The 26,321-nt window shown below is 40.0% G+C and overlaps 1 protein-coding gene and 1 long non-coding RNA gene across 3 annotated transcripts in view; one reads left to right on the top strand and one right to left on the bottom strand.

Moving 5' to 3' along the window:
• Nucleotides 1-2,402: 2,402 nt before the first annotated feature.
• Nucleotides 2,403-3,045, bottom strand: LOC126469677 (uncharacterized). Its single transcript, XR_007586046.1, has 3 exons — nt 2,969-3,045; nt 2,704-2,814; nt 2,403-2,544 (listed from the first exon to the last, which is right to left on the bottom strand). It is a non-coding gene; the product is annotated as an uncharacterized LOC126469677 (long non-coding RNA).
• Nucleotides 3,046-9,078: 6,033 nt separating this feature from the next.
• The window catches only part of LOC126469852 (uncharacterized), a 135,827-nt gene continuing 118,584 nt past the window's right edge, over nt 9,079-26,321 (top strand). Inside the window, exon 1 of one of the 2 annotated variants that reach the window (XM_050097156.1) lies at nt 9,079-9,185. The gene's annotated coding sequence lies outside the window, so the exon portion shown is untranslated. Of the gene's footprint in view, nt 9,221-26,321 lie in introns of both variants that reach the window. The other variant, XM_050097155.1, reaches the window with a different exon arrangement.

The following is a 26,321-nucleotide window of genomic DNA, read 5'->3' as shown; positions in this document are numbered from 1 at the left end:
AACAGGAATAACAGGTAAGAAAGATTACGTATTATCTTCTCGGTGTATCCAAGAAAGTGAAATTTTGACAGAAAATTTTTGGCCAGATCGCTACACTAGACAGGGCCAGTTGTAGTCCCTGGCTAGCAGCCGCCTAATTTCCATTCTGGGAGTAGCGCGGGAAACGCATTGTACGAACACGTAATAACTAGACCGCGGATTTTAGGTAAAAACCTATTTTGTTCCTGAGTTCCTATTTGCATAAAAATTTGTACTTGTGCGTTTCATGACTATTTACACATAATAGCGTTAATTCTATAGGACGTAAAAAAGCCTGTTTCGACGTTAGTGCCTATTTTTATCTATTTCAGCTTTAATATCCTAAAAAGTGCCTATTTCATCATATAAGACAGTGGCTCCAAGTTTTTCCACACTATACGACAGATGGAAAAAAAATATTTTCTGACCAGCGTGCAGCAAGGTGGCTAGTTGATAAGCGCTCATGCTTCGTATTTGTCTAACACTTAGGTCTTTTTTTATATCGCTATTCCTGTTAATACCAAATACTCTTTATAGGTGTGTTATTATTCATATGTGAAAAATAGATCAGGGATCTTTAGGTTAAAACCTATTTTTTTCCTAAGCTCCAATTTGCATATAAGTTGGTACTTATGCTTTTCATGACTAACTAAACTGAATACCGTTAGTTCTATAGGACCTAAAACTGCGTATTTCGACGTTGAGGCCTAATTTTGCCTATTTCGGCATCAAAATCCTAAAAAGTACCTATTTTTTTAATCTGACATAGAGTTCTTGTGTTTTCAAAGATTAGAAAAAGGAAGTAAACTTAGGGCTTTACGTCTCGTCGAAGGTCGTTAGAGACTGTTTACAATACCTTTGCTTGCCCTACTACTAGTGGTGGGCAGGAAATCGCGTATCTGTTAGAAATCACAGTGACTGAGAAGTCACAGATATCACAGTAGCAACTTTACAGAATCTAACTGCGATTTCAGTCACAGTTAGCTGTCGCAAGTAGTATTTCACATTCAAAGACGTGAGCCATCTATTGGTCGAATTTAGCACTGCTTTCTGCGATTTCAGTGACAAGTAGCAACTAGAAAGTGCGGTTAACAGTGCCATCTGTGGGTCAAAGTTCGTACTACGCCCATCTCTGCGATACACTATTGAGTCCAACTGTGATTTCCGTGACAAATCGCAACTAAGAGTCGCAAGTAGCAACTAAAAAGCGCAGTTAGCACTGCCATCTGTTGAGCAAAGTTCATACTACGCTATTCGCTACCGAGTCAAACTGCGATTTCTGTGACAAATCGCAACTAAGAGTCGCAAGTAGCAACTAAAAAGCGCAGTTAACATACTTTTCCTAGTGTCATCTGTTGACCGACGTACGTACTTCGTTATGAGAGCCTTGTGCCTCACGAGATCGATGTGCTGTGTGTGCTTATGAAGGGCTTATTTCAATAGTGGTACAAGTCCATTTTTGTTCATTTTGAGATACAGAGTCGTAAAGTTAAATGAGCGCTGAAAAATCTGCAGTTGAGATACCAGAAATATTCAAGCATATGGCTTCTTGCTAGAGATGAACCTTTATTTATGTTTGTTTGGATCACTAATTTCAGAAGCATTATAGACAGAAAAGTGGAGGTAATGGACTTGTACCACTATTGAAATAAGCCCTTCATATTATATGACGACTTGCACATTCAGCATCAGTTATGGTTGGTCAAATACTGCTGTGACTCTGAATGTATTATATTAATAAGAAGCAACATTGCCTTTTTCTCCTGAAAATATCAAGTAACGTAACAAATGTGTTTGATTCTGCTTCCAATATGACAGTTTTGGTTAATACTCCACATGCCTACAGGACTTGTCAATGTTAACACAGCAGAACTCAGACATCTGTATAAGTGTAGAGAAATGAAACCAGTCATATGAATGCCTCACTTTTGTTCCGACACAGTTCAAGACTCGGGAGAAAAGTTTTACACCTGGTGTTCTACATGGCAACTTCACACACAAGAACTTTTTGCCGACACTACTACCACCTACATAGGTAAGCTTTTCCTGTGTTACTTTCAAGTAATGCACTTAAGCTATTCCTGATTTAACTGGAAGATCTGTACTTCCCACTTTCATATCAACAGCCTCAAAATGCATATTGTAGACTTAAGGATATGTTACAGGTCAGTGTCACACCAAGATTGTGGTGAAAGAGGGGGGGGGGGAGGGGGGGCGGCATGTCACTCACCAACAAGTGTTTACCAATAAGTAAGTGGCGGAAAATTATGGGTATAGGACGGCTTAAACATGTGGAAAATGAGATTTTTATTATTCACTCACTGTATTTGACATTTATTATTCCTTTAAAATCGCACAACAATTTCAATAAAACACAGTTTAATCATTCACACACTTGTTTCACAATTATTTCACTTTTAAACTGCAAATCCTCTAAGAGCTGTCTTGAATCTTCACGAGTCTCTCTCAACAGCCTTGATGTGGATAGATACGTACAGCAACCAGTAATCAGAGTCAGAACTGTGTCTGCAAAAACACAAGGATTATTAGACAATTTTTGCTGTCATTAATTACTAGCAATATAATTGACAGAGTAGATTGCTAATATTTGCTATAATGAATATCACATTTGTAAGAACGATCTCACTGAAGTAATTAAGTCCATCGAAACGCTTAGAAACTAACCTCTCGTCTGACGAAAACGGTCTAAAGACGCAGTGGCAATTTCTTCAGATCTGTTGACAATGATATTTTGAGTTATCACATTACTGAGTGACTGAAATGTAGTTCAGGTACCTGTGAACATAACAATATGTTAGAATTCATTTTCTAAATACGAACTATTACGGTACTGTACGGCCACTTACATATTAATTACACTATTAATATTCTCACAGTTGTTTCTTTAATACAAAATTAAAGCCAATGGAAGAAAAAACGTAAAACATACTTGCCAATGACAGGTTTGTTGAGATGCAATTTTCTGTGTTGACAGATGTAACTTTTTCATACGGTGGTAAGTCGCAGAAATCGCAGGAATCACAGAAGTAGCAGTGGCGGAGGGATACACGACCTATGTTCCTTAACTGCGACTCTTAACTGCAACAAATCACAGTTAAGAATAACAGATACTGAAAAGTAGCATTCACAGAAATCACTGATATCGGAAAATCGCAGTTTAGCCCATTACTACTTACTACCAACAGCAGTCGGCACGGTTGAATGGTCATCCATCCAAGTACGCGCCGAGCGCGACAGTGCTTAACTTCGGTGAGCGAATGGGAACCGGTCAAAGATTTGAGTTACACATTAGAGTCGAACGTGGGAGTACTAAATGTTATATTTGAAAATATTACGTTCGTAGGATTCTGGCCAGCTGTGTATTTTCGCAAAGAAACGGTTTCATAGGCCTTAAGCTGAGCACGGATTAAAAAATCACAATGGGAGTACTAAATGTTATATTTGAAAATATTACGTTCGTAGGATTCTGGCCAGCTGTGTATTTTCGCAAAGAAACGGTTTCATAGGCCTTAAGCTGAGCACAGATTAAAAAATCACAATGTTAATCGTAGACGCCCTCTATAGCTAAATTACTGCCCTTCACGCATTTTCTCGCTGCTGTCTACAGATAGTCCTATCAAACTACTCTGTTTCGTGAATGGTATTATACGTGAATTTTCGGGTTCGAAAAATAATTTGCCAGTAGTGAGATGTTTTGATCTGAAGCACCGGCAGATTCCATTCGCTTGTTCAGAAGGGGCGGTCATCTGTCAGGTGCCATATGTCCAGCAACGAGTACGGTGCTTCCCCTACCGCTCCTATGCACTGCAGTAAAAGGAAGAAAAAAACAGGTCATCGTTCACTTTTTCCCAGCGAAAACAAATCGGTAAATTGTGTAGCGACCGACGTGTTAAGAGTTACTGAGGTTCTAAGTGCAAAATAAATTCTAGTTTCTGTGTGAGAATACTACGCGATGCCGAAAAAAGCTAGTTCAAAGTCTACTCATATAAGGCAGTGGCTGCAAGATTTTCCGCATTATACAACAGAAGAGAAAATTATTTTCTGACAAGCATGCAACAAGGAGGTTAGTTGATGTTTTTCTTAGACTTCTTATTTTCCTGTCACTTAGGATTCTTTTTTATCGCTATCCTTTAGTAATACGAAAAACTCTTTATATGCGAGTCTAAACTGAATTTCCCTTTTCTCTCGTATTAGGTTTCGAATGTTAAGAAATCTCACTTAACTCAGCATGCAGATCGAATCGCACTTACAGCTTATGTTGAACGAAAGTCAAAATTGAAGCAAAGTCTTTTAACCAATAAATTTGGTGAATCTTCCGAAAAAAACAAGTTCTGCAGTGATTTGTGTCATGCACTTGTGGCAGCAAACATCCCCTTTCGGAAACTAGAAAACCCAATTTTCAGAGGTTTTCTTGAGAAGTACTGTCATCAGTCTATTCCTGCAGAGTCAAATTCACGTAAGAATTGCGTGGATTGAGCTTACAATGCTGCATTGCACAGAATCCGAGAAGATGTTGGAGAATCACTCGCGAGATATGGGCAGTGGCGTTACAGAATCGATAAGTGGTTTTTATCTATGAAGGACTATTATCGATAGTTACATTTTATCTTTGACTAGTTTTCTCTCTGCTACTATGTGCAAGCTAGACCACGCCCACTTTCCTCAGTATTTAGGCCGCTCTCCGACGCCCGACTAGTCAGTCGGCAGGACTCAACAGGACCAGCCATTTCTCTGAGGATGTCCAACGTAGTATTGGACAAAACGTTAGGAATAGAAGTATTCCATGGACCACGGCCATATAACCCGGAAGATTCATCAACAATAGTACTATCCGGTCGTGAAAGCGTTCATTGTATGAATGGAGTTACTCAAAGATTCTTTTTTAAAACGGGACTTACATTAGGGCCCACAACACATTTATGGCAAGAATAATTTCACAATTAGAAGGCTCAGGGAGACCTATCTACGACAATATTTCTTTGCTTGAATAAGTCAAAATGAAAATTAATGAAGCGCCAGGTGAAGTAGGGGAAAAAGTATGGGGCAAAAATGCAAACGGTTTTGCAGAAGAACACTGGCCTGAAGGAGTCTTGTGCAGCTGCCAACATACTTAGTGGAAAATCCAGCACTCCTGATTGCAGCATTCCTGTCCAACATGTGCCGAAAATGAAGTATGCCCCTGTCACATCTGTTGATGTAGAATGTTCTTTTTCAGCGTATAAATTAATTCTGACTGCCAAGCGCCACAGTTCTTCACTAGAAAACCTAGAAAAGATTTTTGTTATTTATTGTGAAGCAAACTATGGTCAGAATATGTGAAACTACGAATGTATTAATTAAACCATTGCCCCATCTTTTTTTACAGAGATCTTTATCTTGCAGGAACTCAAAAATATTTGGAGTTATGTTCAACATTAGTGTTGTAGATTGCTGTGCTCTGTAACTGTGTAAATATTCATTCTCCTTGTTTTAATGACTAATAAGATGTTCATACTGTCAATACTGTGTATTTTAATTTATTTTTATTTTTTCTGCATCATTTTTATTAGAGCCTATTTTAGGTTTTATATAGCCTAAATGAACTACTGAAGGAGCTTATTTTAGGTGCCTAAAACACACTTTTTTACGACCTAAAAATCCGTGGTCTAGTAATAACACCTAACCAGAGAATAATCGCTGGATAACTAAACCACTGACTGTGGCAGGGTTAGTAAAGTTAACCGGAGAATGTTGTTTTGACAGTGGTAGGAATAGTTACAGAATTAATGATGACAAGACTGTTTGCTAGAACGAGGAAGGAGAAGAAACAGGGACATCACACGAATTGTTGATGACTATGACGATTCCAAAATGTCGTTCTTCTACTTTTCGGTCTCGTGCATGAGAAACTGGAGTGTATAAATGAAGTGTGAAACTATTTCCTAACGTAAAGCTTTTTGCTTGTAGTAGGCCAAATAGGTACTTCATGAATTATATTCTGTTGTATTGTAAAAATGATAATCATTGCCAAAACAGTCTCGCTTATTTGGTGTGTGTTACAGTTACTGCAATATTAGAAAGCCCTGTTTTGTTTTATCCAGCACACACTGGCAAAATAGACGTTACCAGATCAAGAAACCACACCAGTCTTGGGTACTATTTGCATTAACAGCTTTTTCAGTATTAGACAACGACATTTCTATTTTTCATGTAGCAAAACGTTTGACGAACTCTGATAAGGTAATAGTTCTTTCGCAGAAAGGTAAGCACTTCATGTAAAGCTATAGTAAGATTACATAGAAAAATCGCTAGGACCTAAGGATTGAAGAAATGTGTACTGTCTTGCCAGTCTCTTGTCTTTACTGGTTTTAGGCATCCTATATTTAATTTTATCACACAGAAGAGGAAGTTATTAGCTAATAGACAATAAAGAGTCCAGATTTTCTGAAGAGTTCTAGTTCTACTGATTACAAATAATCCTATCCAGTATTAATTGGGAGTTTTCTTTTTTCTTTCCTTTTTTAAGTGAGGGGCAAGACGTCAAACTGGCCTAGTGGGAGCAGGAGAGGCACTACAGGACGTTTTAATTTCCACTGGCCTGAAATAGTTTGATGGCATCCGTTACAAAATATACGCATTTGAGTTCCACGGAGCGAAATAAATCTTCTGCTCATAAGCACTGACAGCAAATTTCGCCACACCGTTCCAATGGATACATTTGTCATACATCTCACATTGATTTCCCCACTTATTTCATGCAGTGTTGCTTGTCTGCCAACACTGATGACTACGCAAATGTCACTGCTCTTGGTCGTTAAGTGAAGGCTGCTGGCCACTGTGTTGTCTGCAGTGAGTAGTAGTGCCTGAAATTTGGTATTTTCAGCACACTCCTGACACTGTGGATTGCAGAATACTGAATTCCCAAACAATTTCTAAAATGGAATGTTCCCTCCAACTACCATTCCACATTAAATGTCTATTGATTCTCATCATACAACCATTATTAAGTCAGAAACTTTTTCACATGAATCACCCGAGTACAAATGACAGCTCCACCTTTTGTACCTTGTGTACGTGATACTGCCGCCCTCAGTGTATATGTGAATAATATAGTGTATGCAACATCACCTCATCATGATGATGTGGCAGAATTATTCCTAGCACAAATATTGTAAGAGCAGTATATGTGTGCACGGAAAAACAAAGTACATTTACATAATCAAAGTGCCATCTTCTATCAAGTATGTGCGTATCCAGAGATCAAAGTGTATAAATCAAATAGTCAAGTGTACATACATAGAGGTGTAAGTTAGAGGTAAAGGACAATCTAAGAAAATATGTGGCATCAGAAATGTGTTAGTGTGGAAGTAAATGTCACATGACTGGGGCCCTTTTGCTTGCCACAAGCATGATGCACGAATGAGTATACAGCTCTCCCTGAAGGAATTTACTAATTTACCACATCTTCGTCAATTGTTGTTCTCTTTCCACCATTTTTATTTTACAGATTGGTACTCCCTATGGCTTGTACTGACAACTCCTTTCCACTATCCTCCGTATTTGCATTTTCTGTTACTCCATTTTAACTGCTTTTCTTTTACAGCTGGGTATGCCATAAGGATTAATAAAAAACACATCATGAAGTTTCAATTCTAGTTTTCATTCATCACTTCAGTCTGCATACATAAATGTCCAAATCCAGAACGGATAAAAGTTTTATGTCATGTATGTTTGAGTCTCGTAAAGGTCTGTGGAACCACATAGTTTTGTCTGATTAAAGAATCTATGCCTAGGTTTCAGGTAGGATTCCCCAGTTCCTTCAATGCTGAGGTGCTACTCCAATAGTTGGAGAACCTCTGCAATGTTGTTCAAATTTAGGAGGAATACCGAGTGGGGTGAAGCATGAATGAGAATTTGGATGGAGGAGAGAGGGGTGCTAGAGTAGTCCCCGTAGTTGTGCAAAGCCACTGCACCAGAGTGGCTTAGTGGTTAGTACATCTGCCTAGTGAGCAGGAGACTCTAGTTCAAATCCTGGCTGTAGTACAAATTTTCATTTGCCGCTTGTTGCATATATACGTCAATGCTATTGAAACTTAAAATTGTGACAACCCTACGATGGGTCCACTTTTGCCAAGGAATCCTATACCATTGCGTTCGCAATAAAAATATCCAGATTTTATATATCTGATTGTACAAGGAAACCCGATTAGAGTAATTAACTACTATACGTTCACCTGTTTGCATCTGACAGCCTTTCCTTATGGCCTGGAAAAAGTTAGACACCCTTACTTCGCCGTTTTATATACATCTTATGCTCTTGATATATGGCTTTTTTTTGTTCAAGAAACTGCAAAAAAGTAAATATCGAAAAAAACAATTTTTAATTAAAAATAGATGTGTGGGGATATGAGGTGGCAACCCTAACATGTTTTGCTTATTTAGACGGAAGTTCCGTTCAAGCCGCGATCAATTTCTGCAGCTAACGACGTGTACATGCGACACATCTTCCGAACAACGAATACTGAATTTCGGAAACTGTATTCCGCTGTCGTGTTTACCTTTCGATGTCTGAAGCGGATTTGACAGCCCAGTTAAATAACCCGCCTTAAAAACAGCTGATAAAGTTTATGATATAGTCAGCACAACCGCTTCTGTCTAATGCTTTTACTTATCCTTCACTGCGCAAAAAGCCACTCCGTCCTTGTTAGCCGAAAATTCTTAAAGAAACAAGGCGAAATCTGACAGCCAATGCACATTTCAAAACCGATTGCATACACATTGACATAAGAACGAAAATCGATTGCGGAATTCGAAAACCGACAACCAGAGGCGGATATCCAGAATCGATTTTGAAGTATTTACACGACCATCTAGAAGCGGTATTTGGAAATCGGTTTATGAAGTCCGGATTTGGGAGCCTCTTGTAATCAGGGTGACACGGAAGCTGTGGGACCATCCAGCGAGCAAAGAGCGACAATTAAAAACTAAACTGCTAGGAGTTTTTTTAAAATTTTTGAACTTGTATCTCTTTCTCGCTTGTTTGCTTTGACATTTTAGCGGCAAGAATTGAACAGTTGTCAGATTGGTTGATTGTTTCTTATGTATATGTACCAAAATATTAATTATTAGAGGTTGTTTTTAGCCGGAAGAATAAACCCATATGTAATGTAAGTTGGCTGTTTTTCAGCGATTTGTAGTGCAGGTAAATATGTGAACAGATGTGCAGGACATGTAATTAACTTTTTACTGATTCTGATACAACGCACCGGTGTCTCAGGTACTTGTACGTAACAAACTGAGAATATGTGTAAAAGGTCCCTCTAACGGTGTTTTGGTGTCATTTTGTGAATGAAGGTAGCAAGGAATTAGGTTCGTAGAACACGTTGATCGAGAATTCTAATAATGAATGAACCCTAAGTGCGTGCGTCATTCTTATGAAGAATTTTGTGCGCTTGCTGTGAAGTATGCTGCATTCACTAGTTTAAACCAAGCAGTAACAACGAATAAGACTGATTGGATTGTGTGTACTCGAAGCTGTGAACGTTGAGTTAGTGACAGGTGCTAGTTGGAATTCTTACAGCACAGTGCAGCGTAACGTCGTAAAAATGACAGTTAGCGGTGCTTTGTTGTTATCTTGTAGTCTCATTCTTTCGAAATGTTTACAAACTATATGTGCCAGAATTCTTTGATTCGATCTTTTGTAACAGCTGTTCAAATCTCCAGCTTCTATTTCGTTCAGTAACGTTTGTCCCTCTCATCATACCTTTTCTGCATAAAATATTCTCATTTGTGCTTTTGATCTTTGGATTTGTACTGCATACAACACCGTTTTTCAAATTTCTTGTCACCACAATTTTTTTTTCCAGTATCGTATCGTATTTCGTATTATTGAAATAAAAATAAAAGTGCGGTGCTGCAAGTTGCCCAGTTCAAAATACAAATTAATTAGTTCATACTATAAAATCGTTACCTAGTAATGCTTCAGATGAAACTAATCTTTATGTGCAATGTTGGTTTCAAATTTAAGCTGCTAGAGGTGAAAAGACCTTTCCTGTCATTGACTAAGGTGTCGGTGCTGAAGAATACAATATAATATGTTCAGAGACGCTATTAACCAGTATGGCATCATACAGTAATGTACATTGCTACTATCAAAGTACAGGAAGCCCTGAAGAATACTGGCGTTTTGAGTAGGGAAGCCGTATTTAATAACGCCACCTTCAAACATATTAAAAATTTCACAACATTGAGCCAGTGGGGGAAAAAAGGGGTTTTTCATCAAGTACATAAATATAAGTACAGGATTTGAAAGGATGGAGGGAATAGTCATACTACCCATAATTATGTGCATTTGTCTAACACAACTTCCAGAAAATGAAATTTATCCTCCATATTTTCAAATAGTTTTGCAGTCTTTGTTGCTCCAAGGACGATCTGCTGCCAGAAGGGATGTAAGTTCACTGGCAAAATCAGTACAGAATTGTAAAGGTACCATCAGGATGAGATGCTTTTCCTCTGTTTAACAAGTTTAGTTGATTTTCTGTTACATGATCACTTACCTCAGTATCTGAAGATTGGGTGTCTGTGCAGTTATTGAAAGGACAAACTATCTTAGGATTTTTTGCCGTGAAACAATTGTGGATTACTGAATTTAGTATTTTGCACTTCAGTCTGCCATCCTCCGTTTCGGGGCTATTATAAGCAATTGGTGACTGTATAGCTCAGTTTGCCGACTTTGAAACCAAAGCTACTTACAATTTTTTCGTGGGGTCAGTTTGCAAAATTTTGCTTTTTAATTCATTGAAACCATCTTGCAGTGCTCTCCTTATGCACGTTTTGATATCTTTTAGTTTTTTTGCTGTAAACAACACTTAGATTTTATTTAAATCTGTGATGAAACTTTCTTTCCTTTTGTAGCAGCTTTCTAACACAGCTATTGAGCATTTCTTAATGCTCCTAGCTTTCCCAGAACTGTCTCAAGGAGAGTATTCCAAAAGATTGAACTGAACAAGGTGGGAGAGGGGTTAAGACGTTGGACTCAAATTTTGGAGGACCATAGTTCAAAGCCCAGTCTTGTCTGGAAGACCATTTGGATTTATTTTTTGTGGTTGCTTTATATTGTGTAAGGCCACTATTGGCAGTGTTTCCTTTTAATGGTACACAGCCAATTTCTTTCCACCCCCTTCTTTGATCTAAGCTCCATTTCTAATTAGTTTGTTGTTCCTGAAACATTAAATAGTAGCCGGCTGGTGTGGCCGAGTGGTTCTAGGCGCTACAGTCTGGAACCATGTGACTGCTATGGTCGTAGGTTCGAATCGTGCCTCAGGCATGGATGTGTGTGATGTCCTTAGGTTAGTTGGGTTTAAGTAGTTCTAAGTGATGACCTCAGAAGTTAAGTCCCATTGTGCTCAGAGCCATTTGAACCATTTGATTAAATAGTAAGCTACCTTCCTTTTCAAAAGGACTTATTTAAATATTTGAGAAAATATTTTCCATAGAACATCAATTTGACTCTTACACAGTTATAGAGGACTATTGGATATGTGATGTCCATTAGTAATGAGAATAATGTAGGCCAATGCAGGATATCAGATACTTTCATGAACACATATCAAAATTATCTTGACATAATTTTCCAATAATGATGCAAATGGTTCAGTTTATAGCATCCTTAATTGATTTTCTCTTTCTAAATGTGCACGAGTATTGTTTTCTGACTGTAACAATCTTGCGTTTCTGAGAGCCACACACAAATTTTTTCTTAAATTTTTACTCATTACATTTAACTGGCAAATTGGATGGTATGATTTTGCTACTTATTGAGCCTTAGCATGGTGATCTCTGCTGTCTTCCATATGGTTGACATACCATTTTGAAGTAGATAGACATTACATGATTTTGTTGGACATGGCATGCCTTAATCTCTTAATATTTATGGATTTTTTCACACATTTTAACAGACTATTTTTTTTATCAGTATTGGATCTCTTTACTTTTTCTTTTATTCTGTCTCATTTCTGCTGTGTCATCTGAAAGTAACTGTACTGAAATGTACTGTGTTCTCACCGTGGTGTGTTCTTTTTTTGTCATGACAGATAAATCCATTACAGGAGCTGTTGTTCCACTGTTCACATTCTGGATTTTGTTATTTTTGTGTGCCATCTCGTGACTTAATGCCAAACTTCCATTGATCTTGTGTTGGCTATTGGTCACTTTCTTGAGAGCATCTCATTTTTCCCTGTTTAAATTGAATACGTACTCCTGTTGTCGATATTTTGTCTAGACCATTTTGAACTGTCTCTCAGAATAAATGAACTCTCATGGTAAGACTTCTCCCACTTCTCATTACACTATTCTGCTTCGTGCATTTGATTAGCTAGGTCTATGTTCGTATTTGAAAATGAGCTACTGCATTGCGAAATTTAGAACAATATAAAAGACTTAATGAATTCTAATTCTATTTCCTGTATTAAACTTTGCATATCTAGTCCCTTGTCCTCTGTTTCTTTGCTAAGCTAAAGCAATAATTTTGCATGCACATATATTATTACAATGTGGTTAGGTCTTCCTACAGCAGATGCAGCTATTTTTCATTTATATTTAATGTACATATAATGTGTATTTATATCTTGTCCAAATACTGGAATCATTTATATTTAATGTACATATAATGTATATTTATATCTTCTCCAAATACTGGAATAATAAGTTTGTGATAATGGAATGTCCAATCTAGTCCTTTATTTCTATAACAACAGTGTGATTGTTGCTGAAATGAATGTTTTTTTTTTTTTTTTTTTTTTTTTTTTTTTTTTTTTTTTTTTGTAGTATTAACATGTATTTTAAAAACTACATTACTGAGAGTCATGCTATGTTAAACAATAGGGGTGTGCTGAGTAGTGGTTAAATAACTATCTTCAGCATTGGAGTCAAATTTCCCAGAGGTTGCACAATTACATTTGGTACTACACCTATTTTCCAGAACAGCCAAAACTCTGGAACTGAATCTCACATTTGTGAATTAGAGTGTACAGGTGGCAATCAGTTGTGTTGAAACTTCAAAATCCTGTGGCTCATACTAGCAGCCTGTTTGAACATGTTGCTGAGATGTCTATCCCAGAGCCTTCAGTTCTGTTCAAGAGAGTGTTGTATATGTTTTTGCCTGTTCCTTGTATCATGCGACAAGTTGCAATCATGTGTAATGTATCAGTAGGTTCACAAATAAGAAAAATTTTCTCTGAAAACATAACATGAGCTCCAACAGAACTGGGACTTTTAAATCTCAGTCTACAGCAATATGTGATAAATATAACCCAGCCACATACATACTATCTACACAGAAATTCATCTGTGGAGTAGAGTGAGTTGTCAACTAGAAATTATTTCACCTTGGTTTTAAATTGTTCATTATCTGCCAGCACCTTTAATTCACAGAGGAAGTGGTCCAATATGCCTGCATACTTTGTTCCTTTCTGTTCAAGAGTAAGATTGAGTTGTGTAATGGATCTGTTAGAAAAGTATCCGACCTTTGGCCAGGGGAAAAAAAGACATGGTTTACCTGGAGCGTAGGACACACCACCCACCACAAAAGTAGTTCACTTGGGACTCCCCACACTTCTTCCAGCAGTGCTTCCATTATTGTTTAGCTAGGCTGTCATTGCTGCCATAATGTTCTTTCAATGGTCTATTGAGTTTGGGGAACAGGCTGAAGTCCCCAGGGAGACATATTGGTAGAGTAATGAGCTTGTTGAAGCACAGAAATCTGGTTTTTCGCTAAAAAAAAAGTCTAAATCATGTGTGAGGAATGAGCTGGAACGTTGTCATAATGGAGACATCAATTTACTATTGACTGCAAGTCTGATCCCTTGTGCCACACAGCATCACATAGACAACAGAGGATATCCCTGTAGTACTCTTTGGTGATTGTTTGACACTGTGGTGCATACTCGAGTCAAAGGAAGCAGTCAGCATCACTTCAACATTGCTGTACACTTGGCGGGCCGCCTTTGGCGTTCGTGATGGGGATTGCTTCTACTGTGATGACTGGGGTTTGATTTCCAGGTTACACAGGACTCGTCATAAGTGATTATGAGGTTCATTACGTCAGGGCCACTGTTTGTGGAGTCCAGCGTGTCCTGTGAGACTTCGACATGAAGTTGCTTTTGCTCTGCTGTCAGCAGCTTTGGCACAAATTTTGCTGACACTCTTTTCATGGCCAGATCTTCGGTCTCAATGGAATGTGCCAAAGAGTACTGATGCCCGCCTCTTCCACAATTTTTCTCATGGTCATACAACAGTCCAGCATCACCACAGTGTTCGCTTTGGCAATAATCTATTTATTTCAGCATGTCGATAGCAAATCGGGGTGTAGCTTTCTCTGCACTGATGTGCTGACATAAACCCCTCCTAAATTAGTGTGATGCCTTCAGCATCCTGACCAAAAGCTGTCTGATCCTAATGGTTTCCACCTGGCTGTCACCCAGTTTCTGGCAAAATTTGATGCACTAGCACTGCTCCAGTCGTTCCATTATTTCCCTCACTCAGCTGACAGGACTGGAGGAGAAAAATCCACACATGCCCATGAAGGTTCAAGGATGGCTCATGAAAGTGCCCCAGACTCAAATCCATTAGGCGTTTGCCCCGGAAAAACCAAAAAAAAAGTTTGGGTACTTTTTTTTAACAGAAGTCGTATAGTGGAAGCTATTTTTGAACCTAGTATTATATTTATGAACACTGTTATCATTTTCAAATTGTGCCTAATTTTTCATAACCAACTTCATCAGAGGGTAAATGGGTATTGTCAGACTTTTGTTAGCATGCCTGATTTTTTTTAAACAGTTTCCTACATGAAGCTCAAGAATGAACACTGGATGCTATCTTTACATGTTTCTGTGCAATGAATACTTTGTGTCTGTGTGAAATTGCTCCAGAAAATTATTCCATATGGTATTAATGAATGGAAATATGCAAAGGACACTTTTATGATGTTTTCATCACCAAAATAAACAATTACACATATACCAAATGTTACTGGACAAAAGTGTTTGAGAAGCTGTGTGTGTGGTATCCAGTTAAAAGTGTTGCTCAGTATGCACACACATACTTACTCATTATACCTTGGAAGCCATAAACTTATAGTTTTCCAAAAGACTGTTGTGATTTGTACAGTCAAACACCTTAGGTACAAAAATTCTGGTGATGATGATGATGATGATGATGATGATGATGACAAAAAGAAGAAGAGGAAGGAGGAGAGTGTGACATGTGAATGGTATACTCTCATGACCATTAGGACAAGCAGAGGTTCTTGGATTGGACAAAGAGGAAAGGCTCTACCTTGACCTTATGGAGAAGTTCTCGTAATATACCCCTGATGTCTTTGTCCGTCTTTGGCCTGGCCTTCATCCTGTATCATTACGGGGTGGGCATGTTAATTATTGGATGTGGCAATGATAGTGGTTGTGTGTGGCTGAATGCCATTCTAGTATTCTCCTGACATTAATTAAGGAAACCACAAATACTGGACTATTGATGGTTGGACAGTAATTTGACCATGACTCCTCCCGAGTTTCAACTTACTTTATCACTGCAGTCATGTTAGGTTGAACGCCAGCCCCAGTGACTACAAAGTGTACAACTGCCCCTTCTCCATATGGGAATGAGAATTTATATTGTTTTCATATATGCTACAAGCCAATATTGACACAGATTTGCATATCATCTGAATGTTTCACGTAAAAAAATACTTTGAAGATTTTTGTAATAGTGTAAAATTTGGCATTATGGAAGTGTCAGATTTCACTTGTCTGCTTTGACCCATGACATCATCAATATGGCGGAAACATCTATCTCCAGCGCATACAAAATGATGACGATTATGTCGCTGCATACACATGCCAACAAATGCGAACAAAAATAAAAATGACACAAGTATGTCTCACTCTAAAAATAAAATGAAACTAATGGGACAAATGCAGGAAATAGGGGGTTTAGGGAAGAGAAAAGCTAAATATATAACAATACAAAACACTGCACCATCACAAAACAAATAATATAAAAAAAAGAAAAATTCAGCTTACAACATGACGCTCCAGCCACAAAACCAACAGGCATCGTACACTTCACTCGACTAATATACCTAAAATGAAGCCCACGATACCAAAAAGCCATCTGTAATCAAAATATGTATATAAAACTAACACCGACAACTCATACAAGTGGAATCGAACATTTCCCTTGACCTATATTCCTCAAATGCAGCTCTCAATTTGAGAGAGAGAGAGAGAGAGAGAGAGAGAGAGAGAGAGAGATAAGCAACCTACAAATCCGAAAAGTGGATCGAATATTTCCCTGTACCTACATAGCCCAATCACAGCTCTCGACACCAGAAACCCAACGCCTATGATTTCCGACAGTGGAATTGGACTGTTCTCTTTACCTATACATATCAAACGCAGCTGTCCATGCCTACTAGCAAACCATAAAAAAAAAAAAAACACACCCACAAAGTTCACACACCCACATAACTTACAAAACACCACTGTAACTAAAACCCTACCAACTCTAAACCCAAATACCCCATATTCACTAGATCAATTAAAACACAACCAAAATACCATAAAACCAACAAAAGCCTCTGACAGTATCACCTACGTTGGACACACACACACACACACACACACACACACACACACACACACACACACACACCAGAAAAATCTAAAATATGTACAACCTCTCACCCATAAACCAACCCCAATCCACCCTATATCACTTGCCCCCCTCCCCCAAAAAAATGTGGGAGAGGCAGTCCTCTCCAACATAATCTCTAAACACTCCCTGCCCCAGCCCATAAACTACCTCATTAACTGCACGAACAATTACCCCTTCGCCCTCCAAAACACACACACACACACACACACACACACACACACACACACACACACACACACACACACACACAGTCTTCAAAGAACACGAAAATTCAAAAATTCTCAGGTACACTCCTCCACCAGCGATACTCGTCTAAATGAGATTGCAGGTTGGAAGAGTGTGTCTTACCCCTCCCACGAAACCCCTCTATGATATTAGTACAAGGCCCAGTGTCATAATCTTTAAACTGAATGCTATGGTTAACTCTAAAGTGTTCGTAATCCTTCTTTCCCAAACCCCTATACTACGAAAATGCATAGCGTTACAGTACTCCTCAATATATTCCTCAACCTGCTGCACTAGTTCCCTCTTACTATGTCCCTGCAAAACCCTAAAAACACAATTAGCATGCCCCCCCCCCCCCCCCCCCCAAAAAAAAAAATAACAGACCTCCAGAGTCACAAACCAACCCGAGAACTGCCCCTCTCGTACTTCCTCTTACCAAACAGTGTCTCATCAATTTCAACAACCATCCCCAACCCACCCAACTTCTCCTTATACTTAATGTGCTCCGAACAAACCTCATGACAAAAAGAAAACCATTCTAAACAGTCTCACGCAAAAATTTAGAGGACCGATAACAAAAATAGTACATAAGCAAGACAACCTCCCTTATGGCCGACCTAGATTTCTCGAACCACGTACCATGCCTTATCAAACATCAGATATTGTTATGCCGACAACGCCACATATACAAGTCTTGGTCCAAGGTGCCAGAATTTCTGTCAACTTCATGTTGTGCTCACAAGCGTAACGCCGAAAATATTCGGCTATTAGCCCGAATTAGCCCTAAAACCTGCAGAAACTTTATTATGGACAATATATCATTACCCATAGCAGCACGTAAAGAAATGCTCATAAACTTGTCTGCTATATCCATCCCTAAAAGAAAAACACACACACACACACACACACACACAGATATATATATATATATATATTAGATTTCACTCCATACAACAACCACGAAACTAATCAGACACGAAAAAAATGCCAAATATATAAACAAAAAAAAAGAAAAACACCCTAAATAACCCACTCAAAACAAAGCAAACACTTCCACAACCCACGTTACCTACCGCACTGACTACCCAGATTCAGAACCATGTTACCATGGTGATAACCAAGACTCAAATGAATCAAATACTACATGTTAAACTCAGCACGTCAACATTCACCACCAGAGGTCAACGTCAAATACAACAATGTGACATCTACAAACACAAGCAACTCAAAACCACCTCACTGCAGTGACATCACATACCACAACACCATTACGTCACTGGTCAGAGCAGATGGGTGGAATCAGACGCTTCCAGTGACACTGAAACTTTTATGAAGAATTTGTACTTCTTCCCAATAAAAGGCCCTGTTCCAAAACTGTTGAAGAATTGCAGCTGTATGTGTAGATATTACATTACTGTTCTTACTAATAACTCTGTAAAGCCCCTAGAATGGATAGTGAAATTTTTAATTGGCTTAAAGTGTTACACCAGAAGTTATCAAGCTGGCCTCAAAAAGCAGATGTTTTCATTGGGAACCTGGTTTACTGGGCAAGGCTTCTAATCTCCATTTATCTAAGTTGATCAGCTCTCGGTCTGGTTCAAGTATATCACCTATGCTGCTATTTTTTTGTGATATCATTGTTGCAGTTACAGGTAGCACATCTCAAATGTGCATCTTGGATAAAGAAAGGGATGGTGGCTTATTGTTTAAAATCCAGTCTTAAATGGCATTTCAAATCATTTTGTATTCATTGCCTCAAAATAATCAGGTGATGTGGCATAATTGGCCTGCGCAACCTTGATGTGTTGCTGACATAGAGCAACAATGACCTTACTGAACTGCTACTACTCTGCCCCACCATTTGGGGTGCCTTTACGTACACTGCAACTTTTTTTGGCATGAAACTCAAATAATGTGCTACTGCATGTAAATTACTAATTACTGGAATTTGGAGTCCATGATATTTCTTAAGCTTCCCAGTCATTCTTAATGATACCAAAATGTCGGGATGGCTTTAACATAATTTCTACTAGATGGTGTCATGTAGCATTTCGCCTTCACTGCAGCTGAGGTTCAGTTTTCGAACATGGAAAAAGAAACCTGTACTTTCTATTTTTTGATTACTGCCAACAACCAAACTCGTGCAGTTCAGTGCTACCACAAAATTTCTTTAAGTACTAGAAATCCTAGCAAGATCCTAGAGCAATTTGCCTGCATTCAGACTGGATATTCTTCAAGTATGCAAGTAAATGATGCTCCCCATGCTAGTATTTACCATTATGGGAAATGATGTATCATGCGGCTTATTGAATACACTAAGATCTCTTGTGGGTGAATGATTGCCCCCCCCCCCCCCCCCCCACACACACACACACTCACTCACTCACTCATAACTGCATCTCACCAACTACAGTTGTCTTGTGGAAAGGTGGCAGAAATGGAAATGAGCTGTGGGTTCACATGTAATTAATTCTGTGTGTCAGTGTTTTTAATGTTCAACACATTTGCTCTAGCAGTTTTAATAGTCTAGTAGGGACCATTATTCATTGAATAAATTAGTTAATGTCTGTGTTCAAAAGACACTGAAGGTATGAGCCACGAATATCTGGATATGAAGTTTCCAAGTGAGAAAGGCTACAGTGGGGTTCTGACTGCTGCGATGACAGAAATGTTACAGTTGTAAATATATTGCACTTCTGAAAAAAAGTGTGTCCATGTAGGATACAAAAGTCATAAAATGTGGAAGGAGACCTTGCAGAATAGATGACTAATGTTTTCTGGAGCCGTCTAGTCATTAAACAAAAGTGTAAGGTTGTAATCTTAGTGAAGCTAATGTAGTTCATTGAAAGCATCAGTTTTAATGTGGAATGTATTCATTAAAGTGTTGCACCAAATTATAGAAATGTTACTGTTATAAATACTACACTCCAATGAGACCGATGACCTCGCTGTTTGGTCTCTTCCCCCAAACAACCCAGTCCAACCCACTTGTTTGTCAATAGTTCCCAGTATTCAGGTTGATCATCTGTTCTAAATTGAACAGTAATGCACCCCTTGCAAGAAAGGTCACATGGGCAATTTCATCTCAAAGCATACAGGTCAACAGTGAATGTGTCACATCATTATTTCAGTTTTCTGAATAAAAGTATGTTGAAATGTCAAGACAGCTCCCAAAAACTAGAATATTTTAATTCTTTGATGATTTGTTAAACATTATAAATGTCACTAAATGAGTGTGTTTGTGAAAATGTGTTAACAAATGGAAAATAAAAAAACTGTAATAAGCAAGAAGTGCTACAGGCATGGAATTATTTTTAATAAAAACCTTTTTCACAATACTATTAGACATGGTTAACACATGCACACTTCTGAGCCTTTTCTCATCTTTGATGGGAAAAATAAGCTATGAAAACTTGCAACTTTTAGCAAAATTCAAAATTATCTTTTGAAAATATGAATAGTCATAGAATGTTAACTGTCTTGGGAAATGATAAAATGGAAGGACTGCTAATTATCAGCTATGACATTAGTGCCTGAAATTCTTAATCCATCAAAATATTTCTATATAGAGATGAGAGAACCTGAAATTTTTTGATTCTTTGTAAATTATTTTCTCTAAAACCCCTATCCTGAATATTCTAAAAATTGCCTGATATGTTTGTTGCTCATTGTACTTGTGGGCGGCACAATCAGAATGGACAGTATTTCACAGTGCAAAATTTATGGAACTTTTATGTTCGACTTAGCTACTCTCAAGATAAAAAACCTTGACACTTAAAAATTTAAATTGAGTGCTGATGTTGAGTAAATGTAATGTGAAATTGGTATAGCCTAGTTAAAATAATTACTTTAGAGCTTTATAAGTGAGAGGGAAACAATTACTCATTTTATTCAAGCATTTTATATTTTTTTAAAAAAAAAAATTGCTGTGTTGTCTGAACAAGACACAGCTAGGGAGAAAGCACAACAGGCACAAAGATGCGAGCGCCATAGACACTCGCTTTTTGTGTGAGTTCCACCAGCGCCACGGGCAGTGCTGAGGATGAAGGTATCGACTTCGCCTTGGCCAATTGCTGACTGAGTACAACCCATCAATGACTGGATGACAATGGACAGAAGCCTGCTTGGAAGATAGGCGAGCAGCTCTCACCCGCTTGGATATAGATCATTGTCCAGGGCTGACCTAGACAGGGAATGTCATTTAGTGGACTCTTCGAAGTGAACAGATGGCTGTTGTAAATTGCATTTGCAGGGCTGACCCTGGGGCATAGCTGTGTAATAGTGGCAGGGAGAAATTGTCTTAGCAGTGTACTGCACCAGAAGCCATTTCATGAATCCAGAAGCTTGGCCTACCGTAACAACAGTGGCAACTCAGCCTCCACGGCAGTAGGGATGACAGTTTACAAAACTGGTGACGAGGGCTTACAAAAAAATTAGATATAGAAAACAGCTTTGTGTATACATTTTTCTGTTTCTGGTATTATTCAAAAACTGTTATTGTCTTCTGTCACGATTTTACTTCTTTATTACATCCCATGAATTGCAATTGCGTACACTATAATGATCAACACTCCCAACACTGCACTTTTCAAAAGAATTCTCTCTTTTTTTTTTCACATGGACAAGGATGGTCTAACAAGAGCAGCGCTTTGGAAATGGGAACTGCATACTGATCTGTTGATGATGACCATATGAAGGAACTTGCCGGAGGTGTCATAAAGGAGACGGTTACATCTTGCACCTTATTGGAGACACTAATTATTTGTCCCACCCACCACTGATTGTCATACACACAAGAGATGAAGTTGTTCACAACAAAGTCTTATGAAGTGTGCTGAGGTCTCTAAATTTCACAGACAGTAACAGGCTGCAGTTCGTGGAGAACTGTTCTTGCTATGTATGTGCCCCTCCAGGATGTTACTCAGTAGTGACTTGTCTGAATTCCTGCCACTGGCTTCATAGCAGACCAATCCTCTCTCTTTTTTTTTTTTTTTAAATGGAATTCCTGTAATGTACTTTCATTTAGAAGCAAGTTTCATGTTTTGTAGTAATTTTGATGTGGTCTGTACAAATTCAATACAATCTCTTATAGCATCAACAACTTCATGCAGGAGATTAACTCTTGATGCAAGATGTTTACAGAGACCTCGTACCCCATTGGATGCACTTACTCTATGGTCTGTTGCTGAAAATATCCATTTTGTCTTTATTCCTGTACGATGTTTTCCAGACTCATAAAGCTGAAAGCAGTTTTTAAAATGAGCTACTGCACCATCAGTCACATACACATGTTTAGGAAATGTATAGTCTCTAGATGCTATGTCATCATGTAATGGAACTGACAGCATAGCATGCATGTACACTGTTAGGAATGAGATCATCAATAGCAAAACAGTGTGATGCTCCAAGCAAATTCGCAGCACATGTGAATATTGACACCTGCGATGGCTGCCAGTGGTAACTTCAAATTTCATTCTGCAAAGCAAAAGACCCGCTCTCAACAGAGAAGAAATGAAGAAGTAATGTCATATTCTAGGATGTGTCTGATTTTGCTTCTGCTATGGCCTATCTCTGAATTCTGCGTATATGATGTGCTCTTTTCATGACTCAATTCATAACCTCTGTAAGAAACTTCCCTAGCTCCACAGTCTTCTTCGCCAACTTTTCACCCTCTCACAGTGCATACATTGTCATTGTCACTATCCTGAAGGTGTAATGTTTCAGTGGTCATCTCTTCAGCACCTCCCCCTGTGGGTCCGGGGGCTAGAATAGGCTTGAGGTGTCCCTGCCTGTTGTAAGAGGTAACTAAAAGGGGTCTCTCACTTTTCGACCCTATAAGTTCAGGTCCCATTTTATAGTTTGACCTGCCACTTTCCAAATTATACAGAAGTTTGGGCCATACGGGGAAGGACGCCTTATGTGGTGTATGAGTTATTCATAGTGCCCTTAGATTGGATCTCCTGAACCTATTGTCATGGCTTTCCATCTCCAACTGCAATTCAACTATTAGGGTGAGGACACTTTCCGGGGTATGTCATCTTCTGTTGTCTCCTGTCCTCTTTCGCTCCCATGACAGTATTGCATTTCTCTGCGCCCAATATCCAGCATGGTAGCCAGTCCATTGTGGTGGGGCCGTCATGTACCCATTTGGTGGTAGCCCCCTGACAACACAGGGATCGCACTGCTGATGCCTGAGCTGTAAACTCCCCGTGTATGCCAAGGGCATCAGGACTCCCGGCAACTGCCATCATGCCAGTTGGCCTTTGCTGTGGCTGGGTGGTGCCTGTGGGGAGAGCCCCTGATCAGAGTGGGTGGCATCAGGGTGGATGACCTGCAATGAAGCGGACTAAGTCATCTCTTGCTGGTGACCGTATGGCACCAGCAGTCTCTAAGAAGGGCAAGATCGAGTACAGTGCTGACAGATATGACCGTAAATAGTTTCCATCCTTCACTACGTCATGGGAGGAATGTATGGCTACAGAAAGAAGAGAGCCATATTCGCCTAGGTATTTGGTCTGTAGTAGAATGGACGTGGACTCCTTTCTAGCTATGAAGCCTCAATTTTTTGTTGTAACGTCTTGAGGAGAAGTTTGGGGAAGTGACAGCACTGTCTAAGATGAAAAGCGGTGCATCTTGATTCAGACCACATCCCCAGCCCAATCCTGGGCGTTATTCGCTTGTGACCGGCTGTGTGATATTCCTGTTTCTGTCACTCCCCATAAAAGCCTCCACATGGTCCAGGGGATTATTTTCCATCGTGACCTCCTCTTGCAGTCTGATGACGAGCTCTTCGCCAATCTAGAACGGCGGGGTGCTCATTTCATCCAGTGTGTTTACAGGGGACCCAAAGACAACAGGGTTGCTACCGGTGCCTTCATCTTGGCCTTTTAGTGTGATTAATTGCCTGAAAAGGTCAAGGTGATGATCTACCGATGTAACGTTAAACCATACGGCCCTCCTCCTATGCGGTGCTTTAAGTGATGGAAATTCGGGCACGTCTTCCCGCTGCACTTCCAATGCCACATGTTGAGACTGCAGACGTCCACTGTATCCAATACTCCATGTACACCTCCTCCCCCTTGTACCAACTGCGTAGAGCAGCACTCCCCCTGCTCGTCAGACTGCACAGTACTCGAAAAGGAGTGGAAAATCAGGCAGTACAAGACACTGGACCAGTTGACTTACCAAGAGACTAAATGTAAATGTGAACAATTACACCCTGTTCGGTTGACGTCCACATACGCTGCAGTTACATTACCATCGCCATCACAAGTACCAGTCGTACCATACTCTGTGCCATGAACACTGGGCCCTCCAGGCCTCTAGGATACATCTGCCCCATTGGTGATAGAAGGAAAATCTGCTTCCGTTGCTCCCAAAGTACCTACTTCGGGAGCAAAGCCCCCCAAATGCAGGGGACATCGGTCCTCCCCAGCCAGAGAAGCAACAGCCTCCTCCGGCTCCTCTTGTGTGGAAGGGTTCCCTTGGGACCCTCTCTCCCAAGGTTTCCACAATTGCCACAGTGGATACTCGTCAGTGGCTAAAGGAGCCAAAAGCTGCTGGACGAAGAGCTTCACAGTCTTCCTCCGTACCCGAAGCTACATCAGAGAAGTCCTCTCAGCAAGCCCCTAAAGAGAAGCGAGAGGGCAAGCAAACAAAGAAGTCTGCTAAGAAAAAGAACCCTCCGGTAGCCCCAACACCATCACTCCCTATCAATTCTGCACCTGCGGATGAGGTGGAGATCTCAGCATCCCCTGAGGACCTGGATCTCACTGATGCCTCATCCACAATGGGAATGGATACAAATACTCAATTGGTGGCAGAGGGTGACCCTGAGGCGTAACCTGCCTCCTTGCATGCTTCATGCCTTCCCCGACTTACGATGATGTCATCTTCCATTGGAATTGCGGCGGTTTTTTTCCACCACCTGGCTGAGCTACAGCAGCTGTTAAGCTTTACACATGCTTTCCACATTGCCCTACATGAAACCTGGTTCCCTGCAATGTGGACCCCTGGCCTTCGCGGCTGTAGGGGATATTACAAGAATCGTAGCGACTATAATAGAGTGTCAGGTGGAGTTTGTGTCTGTGTCCTGAACTCAGTATGCAGTGCACCTGTGCCCTGTCAAAACCCTCTTGAAGCTGTGGCTGTCAGGATGAGTCTGGAAGTAACTGTCTGCAACGTATATCTTCCTCCAGATGGTGCAGTACCCCTGAATGCATTGGCTGCACTGATTCATCAATTCCCTAAACCTTTCCTACTTTTGGGAGATTTTAATGCCCATAACCCCTTGTGGCATGGCACTGCTTACTGGCCGAGGTAGAGTTGTCGATACTTTCCTGTCGCAACTCAACCTCCGCCTCTTAAATACTGGGGCCCCCACACATTTCAGCGTGGCTCATGGCACTTATTCGGCCATTGATGTATCCCTCTGCAGCTCAGGACTTCTCCCATCTGTCCACTGGGGAGCCCACAATGACTTGTGTGTTAGTGACCACTTTCCCATCTTCCTGTTGCTCCCCCAGCACCATTCCCACAGATGTCTACCAAGATGGGCTTTAAACAAGGCAGACTGGGAAGCTTTCACCTCTGCTGTCGCCTTTGAATCTCCCCCACATGGTAGTTGAGCAGGTCACTAGAACGATTGTTTCTGCGGCGGAAAACACGATCCCTTGGTCTTTAGGGTGTCTTCAGCAAAAGTCAGTACCTTGGTGGTCCCCGGAAACAGCTGACGCTATTAAAGAGTGTCGGCAAGCTCTACAGTGACATAAGTGGCACCCTTCCCTAAAACACCTAATAGCTTTTAAACGGCTCTGTGTCCCTATTCGCCAGCTTATAAAAAGACAGAAACAGGCGTGTTGGGAGAGGTATGTCTCGACCATTGGGTACCGTACATCACCTTCCCAAGTCTGGTCAAAGATCAGACGTATTTGTGGGTACCAGACCTGACAGGTGTGACTAGCATTAACATCAATGGAGTGTTATCTGCTGACACAAAAGCAGTTGCCGAGCACTTTGCTGAGCACTGTGCTCGAGCCTTCGCGTCACAGAATTATCCCCCAGCATTTCGCACCCTCAAATGGCAGATGGAAAGGAAAGCCCTCTCTTTCACTGAATGTCACAGTGAACCCTATAATGCTCCATTTACAGAGTGGGAGCTCCTCAGTGTCCTTGCACATTGCCCTGACACATCCTGGGCCAGATCGGATCCCCAATCAGATGATCAAATATCTCTCATCTGACTACAGGTGACATCTCGTCATCATCTTCAACCAGATTTAGTGTGATGGTGTCTTTCCATCGCAATGGTGAGAGAGCATCATCATTCCAATGCTCAAATCCGTTTGACATGGATAGCTATCGAC

The sequence above is a fragment of the Schistocerca serialis genome, chromosome 3 (assembly GCF_023864345.2).
Source record: "Schistocerca serialis cubense isolate TAMUIC-IGC-003099 chromosome 3, iqSchSeri2.2, whole genome shotgun sequence".
NCBI classification, from domain to species: domain Eukaryota; kingdom Metazoa; phylum Arthropoda; class Insecta; order Orthoptera; family Acrididae; genus Schistocerca; species Schistocerca serialis.
The sequence above is the reverse complement of the archived record's forward strand: the minus strand, read 5'-3'. Positions and strand labels throughout refer to the sequence as shown.